The 18,040-nt window shown below is 48.9% G+C and overlaps 2 long non-coding RNA genes across 2 annotated transcripts; both read right to left on the reverse strand.

Moving 5' to 3' along the window:
* Positions 1–10,024: 10,024 nt before the first annotated feature.
* On the reverse strand, positions 10,025–11,209 carry LOC148220462 (uncharacterized). Its single transcript, XR_015798788.1, has 5 exons — positions 10,809–11,209; positions 10,689–10,730; positions 10,452–10,601; positions 10,295–10,359; positions 10,025–10,219 (listed from the first exon to the last, which is right to left on the reverse strand). It is a non-coding gene; the product is annotated as an uncharacterized LOC148220462 (long non-coding RNA).
* Positions 11,210–15,015: 3,806 nt separating this feature from the next.
* LOC148220463 (uncharacterized) lies at positions 15,016–15,582 on the reverse strand. Its single transcript, XR_015798777.1, has 3 exons — positions 15,443–15,582; positions 15,286–15,350; positions 15,016–15,210 (listed from the first exon to the last, which is right to left on the reverse strand). It is a non-coding gene; the product is annotated as an uncharacterized LOC148220463 (long non-coding RNA).
* Positions 15,583–18,040: the final 2,458 nt, after the last annotated feature.

The raw sequence follows: 18,040 nt of genomic DNA on the forward strand, positions 1-18,040 counted from the left end.
AGAGGCCCTTTCAAAATTATTCAAGTGGTTACCAGCAGGACCCCTCCCCCTGAGGGGTAGCCCAAAGAACCTCAGTCAGGAAGTGGTATGCGCAGATCGAGCATTACTGTAACATCTTCTTAGTAACAGAAGGAGCTGCAAAAAATCTGGCAATACAAGAAACTGAAAGCTTGGCTAGCGGCCATGACAAACCTGCCTCGTTAATTAAAGTGGCCCCTCCTTTTTCTCCCAAAAAACTGGCAAATTCTTGGTTAGCTGATGCATCTGCTAAACGAGAGGGAAAGGTGTGGAAATACAGGGCAGTAGCTCTCCATACTTCATCTGGTAAGCGAATTATTAGTGAGAGAGAAGGCAGTGCTCAGGTGGGTGAGCTGATTGCTGTTTGGAGTGTTTTCCAGTGTGAGGCACATAATACCTCTCTTGTTTGTATTTACACTGACTCCTATGCTGCGTTTAAAGGATGTACAGAGTGGCTTCCTTTCTGGCAGCAAAATGATTAGGAAGTCAACAGAATCCCAGTATAGCAAAAAATTCTAAATATAGCAGGTCAAGGGAATTTTGACGTAGGTTGGCTGGCTTCTCATCAGACAGATGGAAATCCAGCCGGCGAGTAGAACAATGCAGCTGATGAGTTAGCGAGAGTGAATCCCCAGAAAAATGAACAAATTACAGAGGACTGGGAGCACCTGCTAGAATGGCTGCCTATAAAAGACGACACACAGGTGCGAAAGATTTGTACAAGGAAGCCCTTGCTCGTGGCTGGCCTGTCACCAGGGAAATGCGCAAAACGTGCGTATCAGCTAGTGAGCGATGCCGTGGACGATTTGAAAGACATCCTTTGGAAGGTGACCCGTTGTGCTTAAGGAAGGGTAAAGGCTTATGGAACACGTGGCAGATAGATTATGTCGGTCCCTTTAAAAATTCAGGTGGCAAACATTTCGTGATGGTAGGAATGCAAATAATATCGGGGTTAGGTGGAGCTGAAACTTTTAATAGAGCTACAGGAGATAACACTGTTAAGGCATTGCAAAAATTGTTTGGAACTTTCCCAAAGCCGCAGGAAATTCAATCTGATAATGGGTCTCGCTTTACTGCTAAAGTAGTACAGGGTGGGACAAGGCAGGAACGAATAAAGCGGACTTTTCACACCCCCTATTACCCACAAGCCAACGGAATTGTAGAAAGGACTAATGGTCTCCTAAAGCGACTCCTAAAACCACGAGTGAAGTTGGCATCTTCGATTATGGCAAGCTGTAAAAGGTGTCTTGGTTTGAAAGACAGGTATTTGCTAAGGGAATGCAAGAAACCCTTCTCTGGGATGGAGAGTGCAGCCCCCTCCCTTCCAATTATTATAGTTTGAAATCAGGCAGAAGATATGGAAGATAGGAATAACAGTTCTTTACTAATATATCTAACGTGGCAAACAAAAGAAAAAACAACAGCTATAAAAATTGACAGCAAAACAGAACACTATAACTCAGTTCCAGTCCTTTTTTGGCCCCAGGCTCCCTCTCCCTGTGCTCAGGTACCGGTCGTGGGAACAGGGCAGATCCCGTGCAGCTGAAGGGGGCTGGCTGATGGCCCGGGTGTGAGAGGAATGGAGGAGCGACTCCCCCCTCACGGTGTCGGTCGTGGTGCTCGGCAGAGTTTCCGGAGGAAGTAGGACGAAGGGGGAAGGCGGCGGTGCGATGTCCGACGGCAGGGAACGTGGCTCCCGGCGTTGGGACCGCGGGGAGGATGCTAGGATGCCCCGGCCGTCTTCCTCTGACTCCATTAGCGAGTGAGAGAGCACCCTGGCCCCCCCATCCCACCTTTGCTTTTCCGATATTCCCCCTGTCCCCACCCTCCTGAGAAAGAAAACTGTTACTACTAAGGTGCAGCCACAAATACTTAGCGTAACAATGGGGAAAATTCCACAGAAAGAAAAGGGAACAATTCAACCCCCAACACCTGAGCAACCTGTTTTAGTAAACCTCCGTACAGTAGAAGTACCGTTAGCGTTAAAAACCCCTTTGAATAAATAGGCATGAGTAACCACCGATGCTTTGGGGAAGGAGCGTCGGATTAGTACCCGTTGGATAGTTCCATCGTTTTGACCTCCTGCCTCTTGGTGGCAGACTCTGTTGTCTTTGCTTTTCACGGAAGAACACTGAATGACATGAGAACGGTTAAACAGTGATAATCTTTTTGATACTTCTCTGTATCCTACCGCAACGCCGTGGCCAAAACTCGGCTGAGTGGCCATGGTCTGAAGCTTCCATCAGGTATACCGGTGCTCTAGGACCGTACCCCAGAGATCGTCGCCCAAACCCAGCGACGGTAGTATTGCACGATTCTGAGGTATACGTTCGAGTGACCGGGGTTGGGACAAAAAGGATTTGGGCTAGGGTACTAACGGGAACGATTGGTGACAAAATTAAGGTAGGATGCAGAAAAATGGAGAAATCCCTTCACGAGAAAGCTACTACCATTGCGATCACCGGCAATTTTTAAAATCGGTTATAACCGGTAGTTTGCAGCCCAACGTTACAGCGAGTCCTTGCCCCACAACAGTATGGTCATGTGAAAAACAAGTCTCTCTTATACTGTATTGTCACCAGGAACAGGTTGATAATTATGCCTTGGAACCCATCACCAACAATGTGGAAATTAGAAAGCTTTGTGTGGACAAACTTTCTGACTGTTGGTATAACTTGACTTTAACTAGACCAACCTATGTAACATGCTGTCAGAATGACACAGCAGATGGGTCCGGCTTGAAAGGTCTAACCTATAGGTTCAAAATAAACGCTGTGAAAAACCAACGTTGACCGCACTAATTGCACACCGTGGTGTAAGCGCTCCCCTGGTGTTGGTTGAGAAACACAATGTTCTTCCTTCTTTCCTGGTAATGCAAGGTGATGATGTCACAATAACCTGTAAATTAATTGCTGAGTCCCTCATCGAACCTGTATACAGTTATGGCACCTCATGGCCGTGTTTCGTACTGTAGAATCCAAAATCGGGATTGTTGGCTAAATTTAACTGCTGTACAATTTTCCCATAAAATCGTTCAGGACATGTACTTTCCATCCCGATTTTTCTTTCCAGGTAAGTGCTGCCTTTTTTGTTCTCCTTCCTGCATCTGTGTATACCGTAATACCTTTGACAGGTTGTGTCTTTACCTTTGGTTGCTGTAACAATTGCTGTCTTGCTATTACTTGTAATCGCGCATCGGATGGTTGTCTGTTATGCACGTGGCCAGCGTAGTCTAGGAGAGCTATTTGTAGGGTCTCTGAGCATCTCAACATGAACTCAAACAGTTCAGTTTTTAATGGTAGACTGATATGTTCCGCCTCTGTACAGGTGATGTCGAGCCCCCGTTCCCATGCTTTCCTAATGAGATGTTCTATTACCTCTGTTCTTTGCCAAATGCTCACGGGCAGCGTATGTGGTGGAAAGGCCAGTTCCAGAATCGTTATCTGATTTTGTTGCTCCTTGCCTTTCTGTTGATTTTGCCGGCCGCGTGGTCGTTCCCGTGATTGTGTTTGCTTGGCACAATCTCCCGTAGGATGGTCTCCCCTTTTTCTTAATATCAAGCAGGCCGCTGGTATGAGATAGCAAATAGAGCATCGGCATGGTTGAAAATAGGAACATCTAATGGCACATCTGACAATGGATGACCTGCGACAGATGACACTGGACGCTGACTCAGCTTGTTAAGGCAATCGCGTCATTCAGGAGAAAGACAGATTGGATTATTTGGGTCCGCACTTTAAGCAGACTTGTAAGACTTGATATCTCATCGTTGAGGATCCCTGCGACAATTCTAAACCGCTGCGAATCTCCAATTAATTTCTGAGCATGGTGAAGTGTTGCAATAGTAGTTGTACGTAGCACCATGTAGGTTGTATCTTTTCTGGTGCAATTAATAAACTTTTTGACAACAGCTGAGTGATAATGTACTGTAAAGTATCATTAGTAAAGGGTTCTTATTGACATAGCAGGATATCATCCATGTAACGATAAATAATTGTGCAAATTTATGACAGATAGGCTCTAATGTCCAATGAACAAACGTTTGACACATAGTAGGAAGACTTTCATGCCAGGTGGAAGTAGTACACGTTCATATCCTTGTGAAGGACTTGCTTTATTTATTGCTGATAAAGTGAATGCAAATCACACTGTATCATCCTTTCGCAAGCGTATAGTGAAAAATGGTCTTTGAGGTGAATAATCAAGAGATGCCAATTCTGAAGCAACATAGTTGGAGTAAGCATTCCTGGTTGTAATGCTCCCATGGGACACGGCTGGTCGTTCGCTTTTTGGAGATCGTGTAACCGTCGCCATTTGCCTGATTTGTTAGGAATAAAAAATGGGAGCGTTCCGCAGACTAATGGAATGTTGTCTATGTTTGGCTTATAACTGTTCTTTCGCTAATTCGTGGGCTATTTTCGGCCGCTCTTTGGACAAGGTCCGCTGCTCAACCCATACTGGTCTATGGTTTTTCCATTGTATTTTTGGGGTTGGCGGCAGAACGGCAGCGGCTGCAACTAAAAAGGCGACTGAGAGGCTGCGGGCGACGTGAGAGTTGCTCCTAGCTGATTTAATGCATCTCGACCGATTAGGCCTCCTAAATTTCCAAGTAAAGACGTGACATATGGGCGTTGTGTGGCTGTTTGCCCTTCGGGAAATCTCACTTCTATGGCATGGACACTTCCCTATGGTATAGGATTCCCTATTACGCCTTGTACTGCATGCACAGTTTCTTGAAGAAACCAATCTTTGGGCCAGCGTTCTTTGTAAATGATGCTAACATCAGCTCCTGTATCTAGCATAACGGTGACTTCTTTTTGAACCATGCCAGATCGTAAGGTTGCTTTCACCATTGGTCTCTGTTTCATTTGCTGTACTAAATTTACTACTGTGTCTCCAGTGGATCCGAAGCCTTTAATTCCTCTCTGTGGTGGAGTTCAGAAGATGGCCCTTATGTAGGAATTGTTAAATATAGAATCAATTGTGCAATTCTGGTTGCCTTGGAAATAGGAAGTGGTGGTGATAAAGTGTAGGCACGCACTTGAATCTCTCTGGTGTAGTCAGCATCGATTACACCTGGGAGGACGATGAGTCCTGCAAGTCCAGCAGAAGATTTTCCAGTTAATAATGCCGCAAGTGCGCTGTCTGAGGCGTATATTGCTCTGGTGACACCTGTTGGAATTTGACACGCAGTTTGATTGATAAGAGTAACGGCTACTGCTGCTGCTGAATCGATTGCCAAGCTCGCTGTGGTCGCTGGTGGGTCAAGTTGTTGGACAGCGTTGGGCCGACTGCTTGTGTCACCGCACGGCGGCTCTTTGTGCTTTGTAATCCGTTTTTTGCAGACCGACGGGCGGCTGCGGAACGGTTGCCTTTTTGACATCTATCGCACCGTACTGACGCTTGGCATGTCTTTTTGAAATGTCCCTTTGCCCCACATCGCTAACATGCGCCTCGTGTCTTTGAAGGTCCTGACTTTGGTGTTTGGCCTATTTTGCTTACTGCAGCAGCAAGTAAATTTGTGGCTGGTTTTATGGCCTCTGCTACGGCATTGGCGACAACTTGTCCTTGTTGGGACTGAGATGCTCTAGTAGCCGTATCTGCTACAGTAGATCGTTTCTGTTACATCAGCATCTTTACCCAAAGTAATCAACAAAGGTTTTGTTTTGGAAATAGCCTTTTCAAATGCCACTAACTTGAATGTTTTTTGTCACGCCTTGTCGGTTAAATCATTCTGATTGCTTCAAGCTGCCCATAAGCGATGAATAAAATTGGTATAAAGGTTCTGTTATTCCTTGTTGAACAGCTGAATAAAGAGTACGTGGTTGAGAATCTGGAACGACATTAAAAGCCTGTCTGGCTAAACGTGCAGATAAATGATGTGTTCCCAATGCGTTCAATTAAGTTGAACGTCAGTTACTAAATACCCCTGATCCGGTGAGCATATCTGGATTTAGTGCATTTAGGATGTCATTTGGATCCCTAGGTCTACGAGCTTCGGTGACTGCCGATCTGGTCCGCTCCTTTACCTGTATGACGTGTTGAGATGGTGTCAATAGTAATCGTGCTATTTGCCGACAATCGTGAGGTGAATTTACATTGGCGGTGAAAATGCGGTCCTGTGTAGTTCTGGCAGCCTCAGATCTAATTCCATGTTCTGTCATAGTTTGTTTGGTTTGTTGCAAAATTTTCCAATGATGTTGTTCGTACCTAGGAGCTTGTTGATCATACAGAATTGCGCAAGCTAAAGCTTCAGCTGGTTGCCGCTCTCCTTCAATGATTGCATTGCAAACTATTCCTGACCGTCGTTTCCTGATGATATTTTTGCAGAATGTTCTTCGGCACCTGCTGGGCCTGGGATTGGGCCTAGATACGGAGGTGGAAGGATTTGCATTGAAGGTGCTGACGGCTCTGGTCGTAGCATCTGCAGTAATTGCTGAACTGACTGTGTAGGAGGACTGCGCTGTTCTGGGCAGGCAGTTATGTTTTGTTTGTGCCCTGTGTTGCAACTTTCCATTTGATGTGTTAATTGTTCAACTTGACGTTATAACTTTTCCATTGGAGGAGTAAAGGATTTAACCAATTTTCTTTCTTCAGGTGTAAGTTGCTCCTCTTCTTTTTCCCTATCAACATCCTCTTCCAGGAAGGGGTATTAATTCTGGACCACACAGAGGAGCAGACAGAGGGATAGCAGGATATAACTTCGGCTGGCAAGGTGTCTCTCCCTGTTCTTTACTTACCTGGGACTTCGGCAGGCTACCTGACTCTCCGTGTTCTTTCTGAGACCCTACTTCTGACAGTCCGGCTGCAACTCCTTTCTTATCCCGTTTTATTTCCACATTGGCTATCGGAGCAGATAACTCTGCTTTTTGCTCCGTTACTGCATTAGACTTAAAGATTACGCTTGCTTGGGTTTTTAACACTTCTGCAACAGAGCTCCATTGTTTTCCCCTTATTCCATTTACTGGCTGTACGCTCCCTATCCCAAAAAATGCACTGAGGCAGCCTAACCGAGACAGCACAGGAGATGATAACCCTGTGTATTGTTATGACATAGCTTGCACAGGAGCAGCTGGAAACTTGGATTCAGCTTTCATCTCTCCAAGTGTTTATAATCGTTCCCCATGTACTCCCAAAACAAAGAGTCTCCGTGCCCTTGCCAATAATTGTTTAATCCCACAAACGGTCCCCTAGCTCACTCCACTCATCTTCCATAAACAACACAGTGGAGTATTTAAAAAAACAATTTTCTCTTGACCAGATAATGAGCTTTCCCAAGCCTTTTTCATCTCCTCTCCTCTCTTAGTGAGTATGCTGAGGAGTAACCTTTTAGCCGCTGCAAATTCTATATCCATTCTAATGGTCTGCATTGGGATGACGGGAAGGTAATGAGCCTCCTACAGGATGCCGACGACTTTGGTGCTGATGCCTCTTGGACCTTGGCCTCGCCTCAGATCTCGTCCGTCCTCACTCTTCTCATATTTTACTCACCTTCTGCGTCGGGATTTAATCATCTGCAGCTGAAAGGAAGTCAGGACAAAAGTCAAAGCACTGCAGGCCAACATAGCACCACCAGAAAACTTATGTCAACCTAGGAAAACCATCCAGAATCCTACTACAGACTGCATTATAACTTTCAAGTCCCCGGGACTGAGCCTTTTACACGCACACTGCGCAGCAGGGAAGAGCAGCCCCAGGCCAGACACAAAAACGCCTCTGACACAGGGGATGACAAACAAGGGGACGCAACAGCAAGAGAAAACTCATTCAGAAGAGCGACTGCAAGCACGGAGAGAACGAGGAAGGACACGGTCGAGATGAGAGCGACGCTGACCTGATGAGGCTCAGAGAAGCCGGCAGGAACAAGACGCTAACAGGACGATTCATTCCAAGAACCGCAAAGATGGATGCCTGAGAATCCTACGCTCAGAATCCTCTACCTATCTTCACACTCCTGCAAGTCCTACTCCACTGAAAATCGATCTCTGCAGCGCAGAGAACAAGACCTTAAAAAAGACATCTCATCTCTCTTGAGACGCATCCAATCAGATAACGATGCCTGTCCAAGCTCCTGAATCAAAGGTTTGAGGGTACCGGTGCCAGGCTGAGGAAGGAAGCAATCAGAGATGGCAAGAATGACGCCAGAGTTTCCAGAAAGAACCTTGAAGGGCAAAGGGAAAAGACATGCCACACGAGACACACTAAAGATACACAGAGCACGATAGACAAGTGACACAACAAACACCAGGACCGCTCTGCCCTGTGCACCTCGGCATCCTCAAACCGACACCTGAAATGGTCCAAGGGGACACAGCCTGGACGTCCTCGGCTCCAAACATGACTCAAAAATCCCTCCCGCAGGGTCTTGACCCCATATCCAACTTCCATCCCCCCTGTGCGTGGAAGCCCTTCACTTATCTCTCGGACGTGTGGGGATGCGAACCCACAGCAGGTGCGAAGGTAGGCTGCCTCGTCCTCTGGCAATTCTGCGCTCTCAAAGCGCTGCTGTCATGGATGGCAGTTGCAATAAAGGAAATCAATGCATGATCACAGCAGCACCATCGGCCTAAACACGACAATTTTGATGCTCACCATCTCCTGACAATGCCCGCACCCTCGGGCCACACGCTTCGGCCACACGCAGAGCCTGACGCCGTCATCACAGGGTATGCGTGGCTGAGGGGGGGACAAGGTGATGCGACATTGCTCAAACTTGAGTGCGCCCACACTACTCCACCCTACCTCCCCAACTCACCACAGCTCCTTACCTATTCCTGAAGGTTACCTGGATGGCATCTCCAAACAGGAAAAGGTCAAGGCTTCATCACAGGCTCCTGGAATACTTCCCGAGTTCTCAGGACAGTGCAAAACCACTTTTCTTAGCGAGGAGGGGTCTCACCTTAATAAAAGTGCAATGCCTAAAACACACCAACAGTAACGGACGCTTAGACTTGCACCAGAAATTGAGACCTTTACCACAAATAACTGCTTCTGTCACTGCTCACCTTGCCCACTTCCACCTGACAGCTGATATCCACCATCACTTCCTAAAAATAAAGAGAAAGAACAGTGCTGTAACACAGCCACCACTTATGCTTCCCCGACGAGGACAAACAGTCACCGACCTGCTTGGGGCAACCCCCTCACCCACAATGGGGCGCTCTGCTTCTGATTTAAACCATCTGCATCTGAAAGGAAGTTATGACAAAGGTTAAAGCCCTGCACAGCTCCAGAGGCCTTGTTTCTACCTAGGAAAACCATCCAGAATCCAAATATACTCTGCATTACAAATTTCAAGTCCCCAGCATTTATGCTTTTACCCCCACTCCCACACTGCGCAGCAGGGCAGAACGATCCCAGGCCAGACACGCAAACGCCTCTGACACAGGGGATGACAAACAAGGGGACGCAACAGCAAGAGAAAACTCATTCAGAAGAGCGACTGCAAGCACGGAGAGAACGAGGAAGGACACGGTCGAGATGAGAGCGACGCTGACCTGATGAGGCTCAGAGAAGCCGGCAGGAACAAGACGCTAACAGGACGATTCATTCCAAGAACCGCAAAGATGGATGCACGAGAACCCTACGCTCAGAATCCACTACCTATCTTCACACTCCTGCAAGTCCTACTCCACTAAAAATGGATCTCTGCAGTGCACAGCTGTCAATGGCAGCTCAGAATAAGACAGTAAAACACTTCTGATTGGATGCTTCTAAAGAGAGATGAGATTCTGATGCCTGTCCTAGCTCCCGACTCAAAGGTTTGATGGCACCGGCGCAGGGACAGGAAAGGTGGGAATACAGATGCTAAGAATGATGCTAGAGGTCCCAATAAGCCCCTCGAAGGACAAAGGCAAAAGACATGCCACACAAGACACACTAAAGACACACACTGCACGATAGACAAATGACACGACAGACACCAGGGCCGCTCTGCCCTGCGCACGTCAGCATTACAGGACTTACCCTTTATATGGCCAAAGGGCACACATCTTGGACACCCCCATCTCCAAAGCTGGCTCAAAAATCCCTCCCGCAGAGTCCCGAATCCACATCCCGCTTTCATCCTCCCTGTGGGCGGAAGCCCTCGACTTATCTCTCCGACGTCCGAAGATGCGAACCCACGGCAGTTGTAAAGGGAGGCCACCTCATCCTCTGCAATTTCATGTTCTCACCAGGCTGCTGTCACTCATGTCAGCCGCTATAAATGAAATCAACCATCAGTGTATGATCTGAGCAGCACCATCAGCCAAAACATGACAATTCTGCCGCTCACCATCTCCTGACAACACTGGAGGGCCACACGCAGAGCCTGACGCCGTCATCACAGGGTATGCGTGGCTGAGGGGGGGACAAGGTGATGCGACATTGCTCAAACTTGAGTGCACCCACACTACTCCACCCTACCTCCCCAACTCACCACAGCTCCTTACCTATTCCTGAAGGTCACCTGGATGGCATCTCCAAACAGGAAAAGGTCAAGGCTTCATCACAGGCTCCTGGAATACTTCCCGAGTTCTCAGGACAGTGCAAAACCACTTTTCTTAGCGAGGAGGGGTCTCACCTTAATAAAAGTGCAATGCCTAAAACACACCAACAGTAACGGACGCTTAGACTTGCACCAGAAATTGAGACCTTTACCACAAATAACTGCTTCTGTCACTGCTCACCTTGCCCACTTCCACCTGACAGCTGATATCCACCATCACTTCCTAAAAATAAAGAGAAAGAACAGTGCTGTAACACAGCCACCACTTATGCTTCCCCGGCGAGGACAAACAGTCACCGACCTGCTTGGGGCAACCCCCTCACCCACAATGGGGCGCTCTGCTTCTGATTTAAACCATCTGCATCTGAAAGGAAGTTATGACAAAGGTTAAAGCCCTGCACAGCTCCAGAGGCCTTGTTTCTACCTAGGAAAACCATCCAGAATCCAAATATACTCTGCATTACAAATTTCAAGTCCCCAGCATTTATGCTTTTACCCCCACTCCCACACTGCGCAGCAGGGCAGAACGATCCCAGGCCAGACACGCAAACGCCTCTGACACAGGGGATGACAAACAAGGGGACGCAACAGCAAGAGAAAACTCATTCAGAAGAGCGACTGCAAGCACGGAGAGAACGAGGAAGGACACGGTCGAGATGAGAGCGACGCTGACCTGATGAGGCTCAGAGAAGCCGGCAGGAACAAGACGCTAACAGGACGATTCATTCCAAGAACCGCAAAGATGGATGCCTGAGAATCCTACGCTCAGAATCCTCTACCTATCTTCACACTCCTGCAAGTCCTACTCCACTGAAAATCGATCTCTGCAGCGCAGAGAACAAGACCTTAAAAAAGACATCTCATCTCTCTTGAGACGCATCCAATCAGATAACGATGCCTGTCCAAGCTCCTGAATCAAAGGTTTGAGGGTACCGGTGCCAGGCTGAGGAAGGAAGCAATCAGAGATGGCAAGAATGACGCCAGAGTTTCCAGAAAGAACCTTGAAGGGCAAAGGGAAAAGACATGCCACACGAGACACACTAAAGATACACAGAGCACGATAGACAAGTGACACGACAAACACCAGGACCGCTCTGCCCTGTGCACCTCGGCATCCTCAAACCGACACCTGAAATGGTCCAAGGGGACACAGCCTGGACGTCCTCGGCTCCAAACATGACTCAAAAATCCCTCCCGCAGGGTCTTGACCCCATATCCAACTTCCATCCCCCCTGTGCGTGGAAGCCCTTCACTTATCTCTCGGACGTGTGGGGATGCGAACCCACAGCAGGTGCGAAGGTAGGCTGCCTCGTCCTCTGGCAATTCTGCGCTCTCAAAGCGCTGCTGTCATGGATGGCAGTTGCAATAAAGGAAATCAATGCATGATCTCAGCAGCACCATCGGCCTAAACACGACAATTTTGATGCTCACCATCTCCTGACAATGCCAGCACCCTCGGGCCACACGCTTCGGCCACACGCAGAGCCTGACGCCGTCATCACAGGGTATGCGTGGCTGAGGGGGGGACAAGGTGATGCGACATTGCTCAAACTTGAGTGCACCCACACTACTCCACCCTACCTCCCCAACTCACCACAGCTCCTTACCTATTCCTGAAGGTTACCTGGATGGCATCTCCAAACAGGAAAAGGTCAAGGCTTCATCACAGGCTCCTGGAATACTTCCCGAGTTCTCAGGACAGTGCAAAACCACTTTTCTTAGCGAGGAGGGGTCTCACCTTAATAAAAGTGCAATGCCTAAAACACACCAACAGTAACGGACGCTTAGACTTGCACCAGAAATTGAGACCTTTACCACAAATAACTGCTTCTGTCACTGCTCACCTTGCCCACTTCCACCTGACAGCTGATATCCACCATCACTTCCTAAAAATAAAGAGAAAGAACAGTGCTGTAACACAGCCACCACTTATGCTTCCCCGGCGAGGACAAACAGTCACCGACCTGCTTGGGGCAACCCCCTCACCCACAATGGGGCGCTCTGCTTCTGATTTAAACCATCTGCATCTGAAAGGAAGTTATGACAAAGGTTAAAGCCCTGCACAGCTCCAGAGGCCTTGTTTCTACCTAGGAAAACCATCCAGAATCCAAATATACTCTGCATTACAAATTTCAAGTCCCCAGCATTTATGCTTTTACCCCCACTCCCACACTGCGCAGCAGGGCAGAACGATCCCAGGCCAGACACGCAAACGCCTCTGACACAGGGGATGACAAACAAGGGGACGCAACAGCAAGAGAAAACTCATTCAGAAGAGCGACTGCAAGCACGGAGAGAACGAGGAAGGACACGGTCGAGATGAGAGCGACGCTGACCTGATGAGGCTCAGAGAAGCCGGCAGGAACAAGACGCTAACAGGACGATTCATTCCAAGAACCGCAAAGATGGATGCCTGAGAATCCTACGCTCAGAATCCTCTACCTATCTTCACACTCCTGCAAGTCCTACTCCACTGAAAATCGATCTCTGCAGCGCAGAGAACAAGACCTTAAAAAAGACATCTCATCTCTCTTGAGACGCATCCAATCAGATAACGATGCCTGTCCAAGCTCCTGAATCAAAGGTTTGAGGGTACCGGTGCCAGGCTGAGGAAGGAAGCAATCAGAGATGGCAAGAATGACGCCAGAGTTTCCAGAAAGAACCTTGAAGGGCAAAGGGAAAAGACATGCCACACGAGACACACTAAAGATACACAGAGCACGATAGACAAGTGACACAACAAACACCAGGACCGCTCTGCCCTGTGCACCTCGGCATCCTCAAACCGACACCTGAAATGGTCCAAGGGGACACAGCCTGGACGTCCTCGGCTCCAAACATGACTCAAAAATCCCTCCCGCAGGGTCTTGACCCCATATCCAACTTCCATCCCCCCTGTGCGTGGAAGCCCTTCACTTATCTCTCGGACGTGTGGGGATGCGAACCCACAGCAGGTGCGAAGGTAGGCTGCCTCGTCCTCTGGCAATTCTGCGCTCTCAAAGCGCTGCTGTCATGGATGGCAGTTGCAATAAAGGAAATCAATGCATGATCACAGCAGCACCATCGGCCTAAACACGACAATTTTGATGCTCACCATCTCCTGACAATGCCCGCACCCTCGGGCCACACGCTTCGGCCACACGCAGAGCCTGACGCCGTCATCACAGGGTATGCGTGGCTGAGGGGGGGACAAGGTGATGCGACATTGCTCAAACTTGAGTGCGCCCACACTACTCCACCCTACCTCCCCAACTCACCACAGCTCCTTACCTATTCCTGAAGGTTACCTGGATGGCATCTCCAAACAGGAAAAGGTCAAGGCTTCATCACAGGCTCCTGGAATACTTCCCGAGTTCTCAGGACAGTGCAAAACCACTTTTCTTAGCGAGGAGGGGTCTCACCTTAATAAAAGTGCAATGCCTAAAACACACCAACAGTAACGGACGCTTAGACTTGCACCAGAAATTGAGACCTTTACCACAAATAACTGCTTCTGTCACTGCTCACCTTGCCCACTTCCACCTGACAGCTGATATCCACCATCACTTCCTAAAAATAAAGAGAAAGAACAGTGCTGTAACACAGCCACCACTTATGCTTCCCCGACGAGGACAAACAGTCACCGACCTGCTTGGGGCAACCCCCTCACCCACAATGGGGCGCTCTGCTTCTGATTTAAACCATCTGCATCTGAAAGGAAGTTATGACAAAGGTTAAAGCCCTGCACAGCTCCAGAGGCCTTGTTTCTACCTAGGAAAACCATCCAGAATCCAAATATACTCTGCATTACAAATTTCAAGTCCCCAGCATTTATGCTTTTACCCCCACTCCCACACTGCGCAGCAGGGCAGAACGATCCCAGGCCAGACACGCAAACGCCTCTGACACAGGGGATGACAAACAAGGGGACGCAACAGCAAGAGAAAACTCATTCAGAAGAGCGACTGCAAGCACGGAGAGAACGAGGAAGGACACGGTCGAGATGAGAGCGACGCTGACCTGATGAGGCTCAGAGAAGCCGGCAGGAACAAGACGCTAACAGGACGATTCATTCCAAGAACCGCAAAGATGGATGCACGAGAACCCTACGCTCAGAATCCACTACCTATCTTCACACTCCTGCAAGTCCTACTCCACTAAAAATGGATCTCTGCAGTGCACAGCTGTCAATGGCAGCTCAGAATAAGACAGTAAAACACTTCTGATTGGATGCTTCTAAAGAGAGATGAGATTCTGATGCCTGTCCTAGCTCCCGACTCAAAGGTTTGATGGCACCGGCGCAGGGACAGGAAAGGTGGGAATACAGATGCTAAGAATGATGCTAGAGGTCCCAATAAGCCCCTCGAAGGACAAAGGCAAAAGACATGCCACACAAGACACACTAAAGACACACACTGCACGATAGACAAATGACACGACAGACACCAGGGCCGCTCTGCCCTGCGCACGTCAGCATTACAGGACTTACCCTTTATATGGCCAAAGGGCACACATCTTGGACACCCCCATCTCCAAAGCTGGCTCAAAAATCCCTCCCGCAGAGTCCCGAATCCACATCCCGCTTTCATCCTCCCTGTGGGCGGAAGCCCTCGACTTATCTCTCCGACGTCCGAAGATGCGAACCCACGGCAGTTGTAAAGGGAGGCCACCTCATCCTCTGCAATTTCATGTTCTCACCAGGCTGCTGTCACTCATGTCAGCCGCTATAAATGAAATCAACCATCAGTGTATGATCTGAGCAGCACCATCAGCCAAAACATGACAATTCTGCCGCTCACCATCTCCTGACAACACTGGAGGGCCACACGCAGAGCCTGACGCCGTCATCACAGGGTATGCGTGGCTGAGGGGGGGACAAGGTGATGCGACATTGCTCAAACTTGAGTGCACCCACACTACTCCACCCTACCTCCCCAACTCACCACAGCTCCTTACCTATTCCTGAAGGTCACCTGGATGGCATCTCCAAACAGGAAAAGGTCAAGGCTTCATCACAGGCTCCTGGAATACTTCCCGAGTTCTCAGGACAGTGCAAAACCACTTTTCTTAGCGAGGAGGGGTCTCACCTTAATAAAAGTGCAATGCCTAAAACACACCAACAGTAACGGACGCTTAGACTTGCACCAGAAATTGAGACCTTTACCACAAATAACTGCTTCTGTCACTGCTCACCTTGCCCACTTCCACCTGACAGCTGATATCCAGCATCACTTCCTAAAAATAAAGAGAAAGAACAGTGCTGTAACACAGCCACCACTTATGCTTCCCCGACGAGGACAAACAGTCACCGACCTGCTTGGGGCAACCCCCTCACCCACAATGGGGCGCTCTGCTTCTGATTTAAACCATCTGCATCTGAAAGGAAGTTATGACAAAGGTTAAAGCCCTGCACAGCTCCAGAGGCCTTGTTTCTACCTAGGAAAACCATCCAGAATCCAAATATACTCTGCATTACAAATTTCAAGTCCCCAGCATTTATGCTTTTACCCCCACTCCCACACTGCGCAGCAGGGCAGAACGATCCCAGGCCAGACACGCAAACGCCTCTGACACAGGGGATGACAAACAAGGGGACGCAACAGCAAGAGAAAACTCATTCAGAAGAGCGACTGCAAGCACGGAGAGAACGAGGAAGGACACGGTCGAGATGAGAGCGACGCTGACCTGATGAGGCTCAGAGAAGCCGGCAGGAACAAGACGCTAACAGGACGATTCATTCCAAGAACCGCAAAGATGGATGCCTGAGAATCCTACGCTCAGAATCCTCTACCTATCTTCACACTCCTGCAAGTCCTACTCCACTGAAAATCGATCTCTGCAGCGCAGAGAACAAGACCTTAAAAAAGACATCTCATCTCTCTTGAGACGCATCCAATCAGATAACGATGCCTGTCCAAGCTCCTGAATCAAAGGTTTGAGGGTACCGGTGCCAGGCTGAGGAAGGAAGCAATCAGAGATGGCAAGAATGACGCCAGAGTTTCCAGAAAGAACCTTGAAGGGCAAAGGGAAAAGACATGCCACACGAGACACACTAAAGATACACAGAGCACGATAGACAAGTGACACGACAAACACCAGGACCGCTCTGCCCTGTGCACCTCGGCATCCTCAAACCGACACCTGAAATGGTCCAAGGGGACACAGCCTGGACGTCCTCGGCTCCAAACATGACTCAAAAATCCCTCCCGCAGGGTCTTGACCCCATATCCAACTTCCATCCCCCCTGTGCGTGGAAGCCCTTCACTTATCTCTCGGACGTGTGGGGATGCGAACCCACAGCAGGTGCGAAGGTAGGCTGCCTCGTCCTCTGGCAATTCTGCGCTCTCAAAGCGCTGCTGTCATGGATGGCAGTTGCAATAAAGGAAATCAATGCATGATCTCAGCAGCACCATCGGCCTAAACACGACAATTTTGATGCTCACCATCTCCTGACAATGCCAGCACCCTCGGGCCACACGCTTCGGCCACACGCAGAGCCTGACGCCGTCATCACAGGGTATGCGTGGCTGAGGGGGGGACAAGGTGATGCGACATTGCTCAAACTTGAGTGCACCCACACTACTCCACCCTACCTCCCCAACTCACCACAGCTCCTTACCTATTCCTGAAGGTTACCTGGATGGCATCTCCAAACAGGAAAAGGTCAAGGCTTCATCACAGGCTCCTGGAATACTTCCCGAGTTCTCAGGACAGTGCAAAACCACTTTTCTTAGCGAGGAGGGGTCTCACCTTAATAAAAGTGCAATGCCTAAAACACACCAACAGTAACGGACGCTTAGACTTGCACCAGAAATTGAGACCTTTACCACAAATAACTGCTTCTGTCACTGCTCACCTTGCCCACTTCCACCTGACAGCTGATATCCACCATCACTTCCTAAAAATAAAGAGAAAGAACAGTGCTGTAACACAGCCACCACTTATGCTTCCCCGACGAGGACAAACAGTCACCGACCTGCTTGGGGCAACCCCCTCACCCACAATGGGGCGCTCTGCTTCTGATTTAAACCATCTGCATCTGAAAGGAAGTTATGACAAAGGTTAAAGCCCTGCACAGCTCCAGAGGCCTTGTTTCTACCTAGGAAAACCATCCAGAATCCAAATATACTCTGCATTACAAATTTCAAGTCCCCAGCATTTATGCTTTTACCCCCACTCCCACACTGCGCAGCAGGGCAGAACGATCCCAGGCCAGACACGCAAACGCCTCTGACACAGGGGATGACAAACAAGGGGACGCAACAGCAAGAGAAAACTCATTCAGAAGAGCGACTGCAAGCACGGAGAGAACGAGGAAGGACACGGTCGAGATGAGAGCGACGCTGACCTGATGAGGCTCAGAGAAGCCGGCAGGAACAAGACGCTAACAGGGCGATTCATTCCAAGAACCGCAAAGATGGATGCACGAGAACCCTACGCTCAGAATCCACTACCTATCTTCACACTCCTGCAAGTCCTACTCCACTAAAAATGGATCTCTGCAGTGCACAGCTGTCAATGGCAGCTCAGAATAAGACAGTAAAACACTTCTGA

The sequence above is a fragment of the Sturnus vulgaris genome, chromosome 37, assembly GCF_052056855.1.
Source record: "Sturnus vulgaris isolate bStuVul1 chromosome 37, bStuVul1.hap1, whole genome shotgun sequence".
In the NCBI taxonomy this organism is placed as follows: domain Eukaryota; kingdom Metazoa; phylum Chordata; class Aves; order Passeriformes; family Sturnidae; genus Sturnus; species Sturnus vulgaris.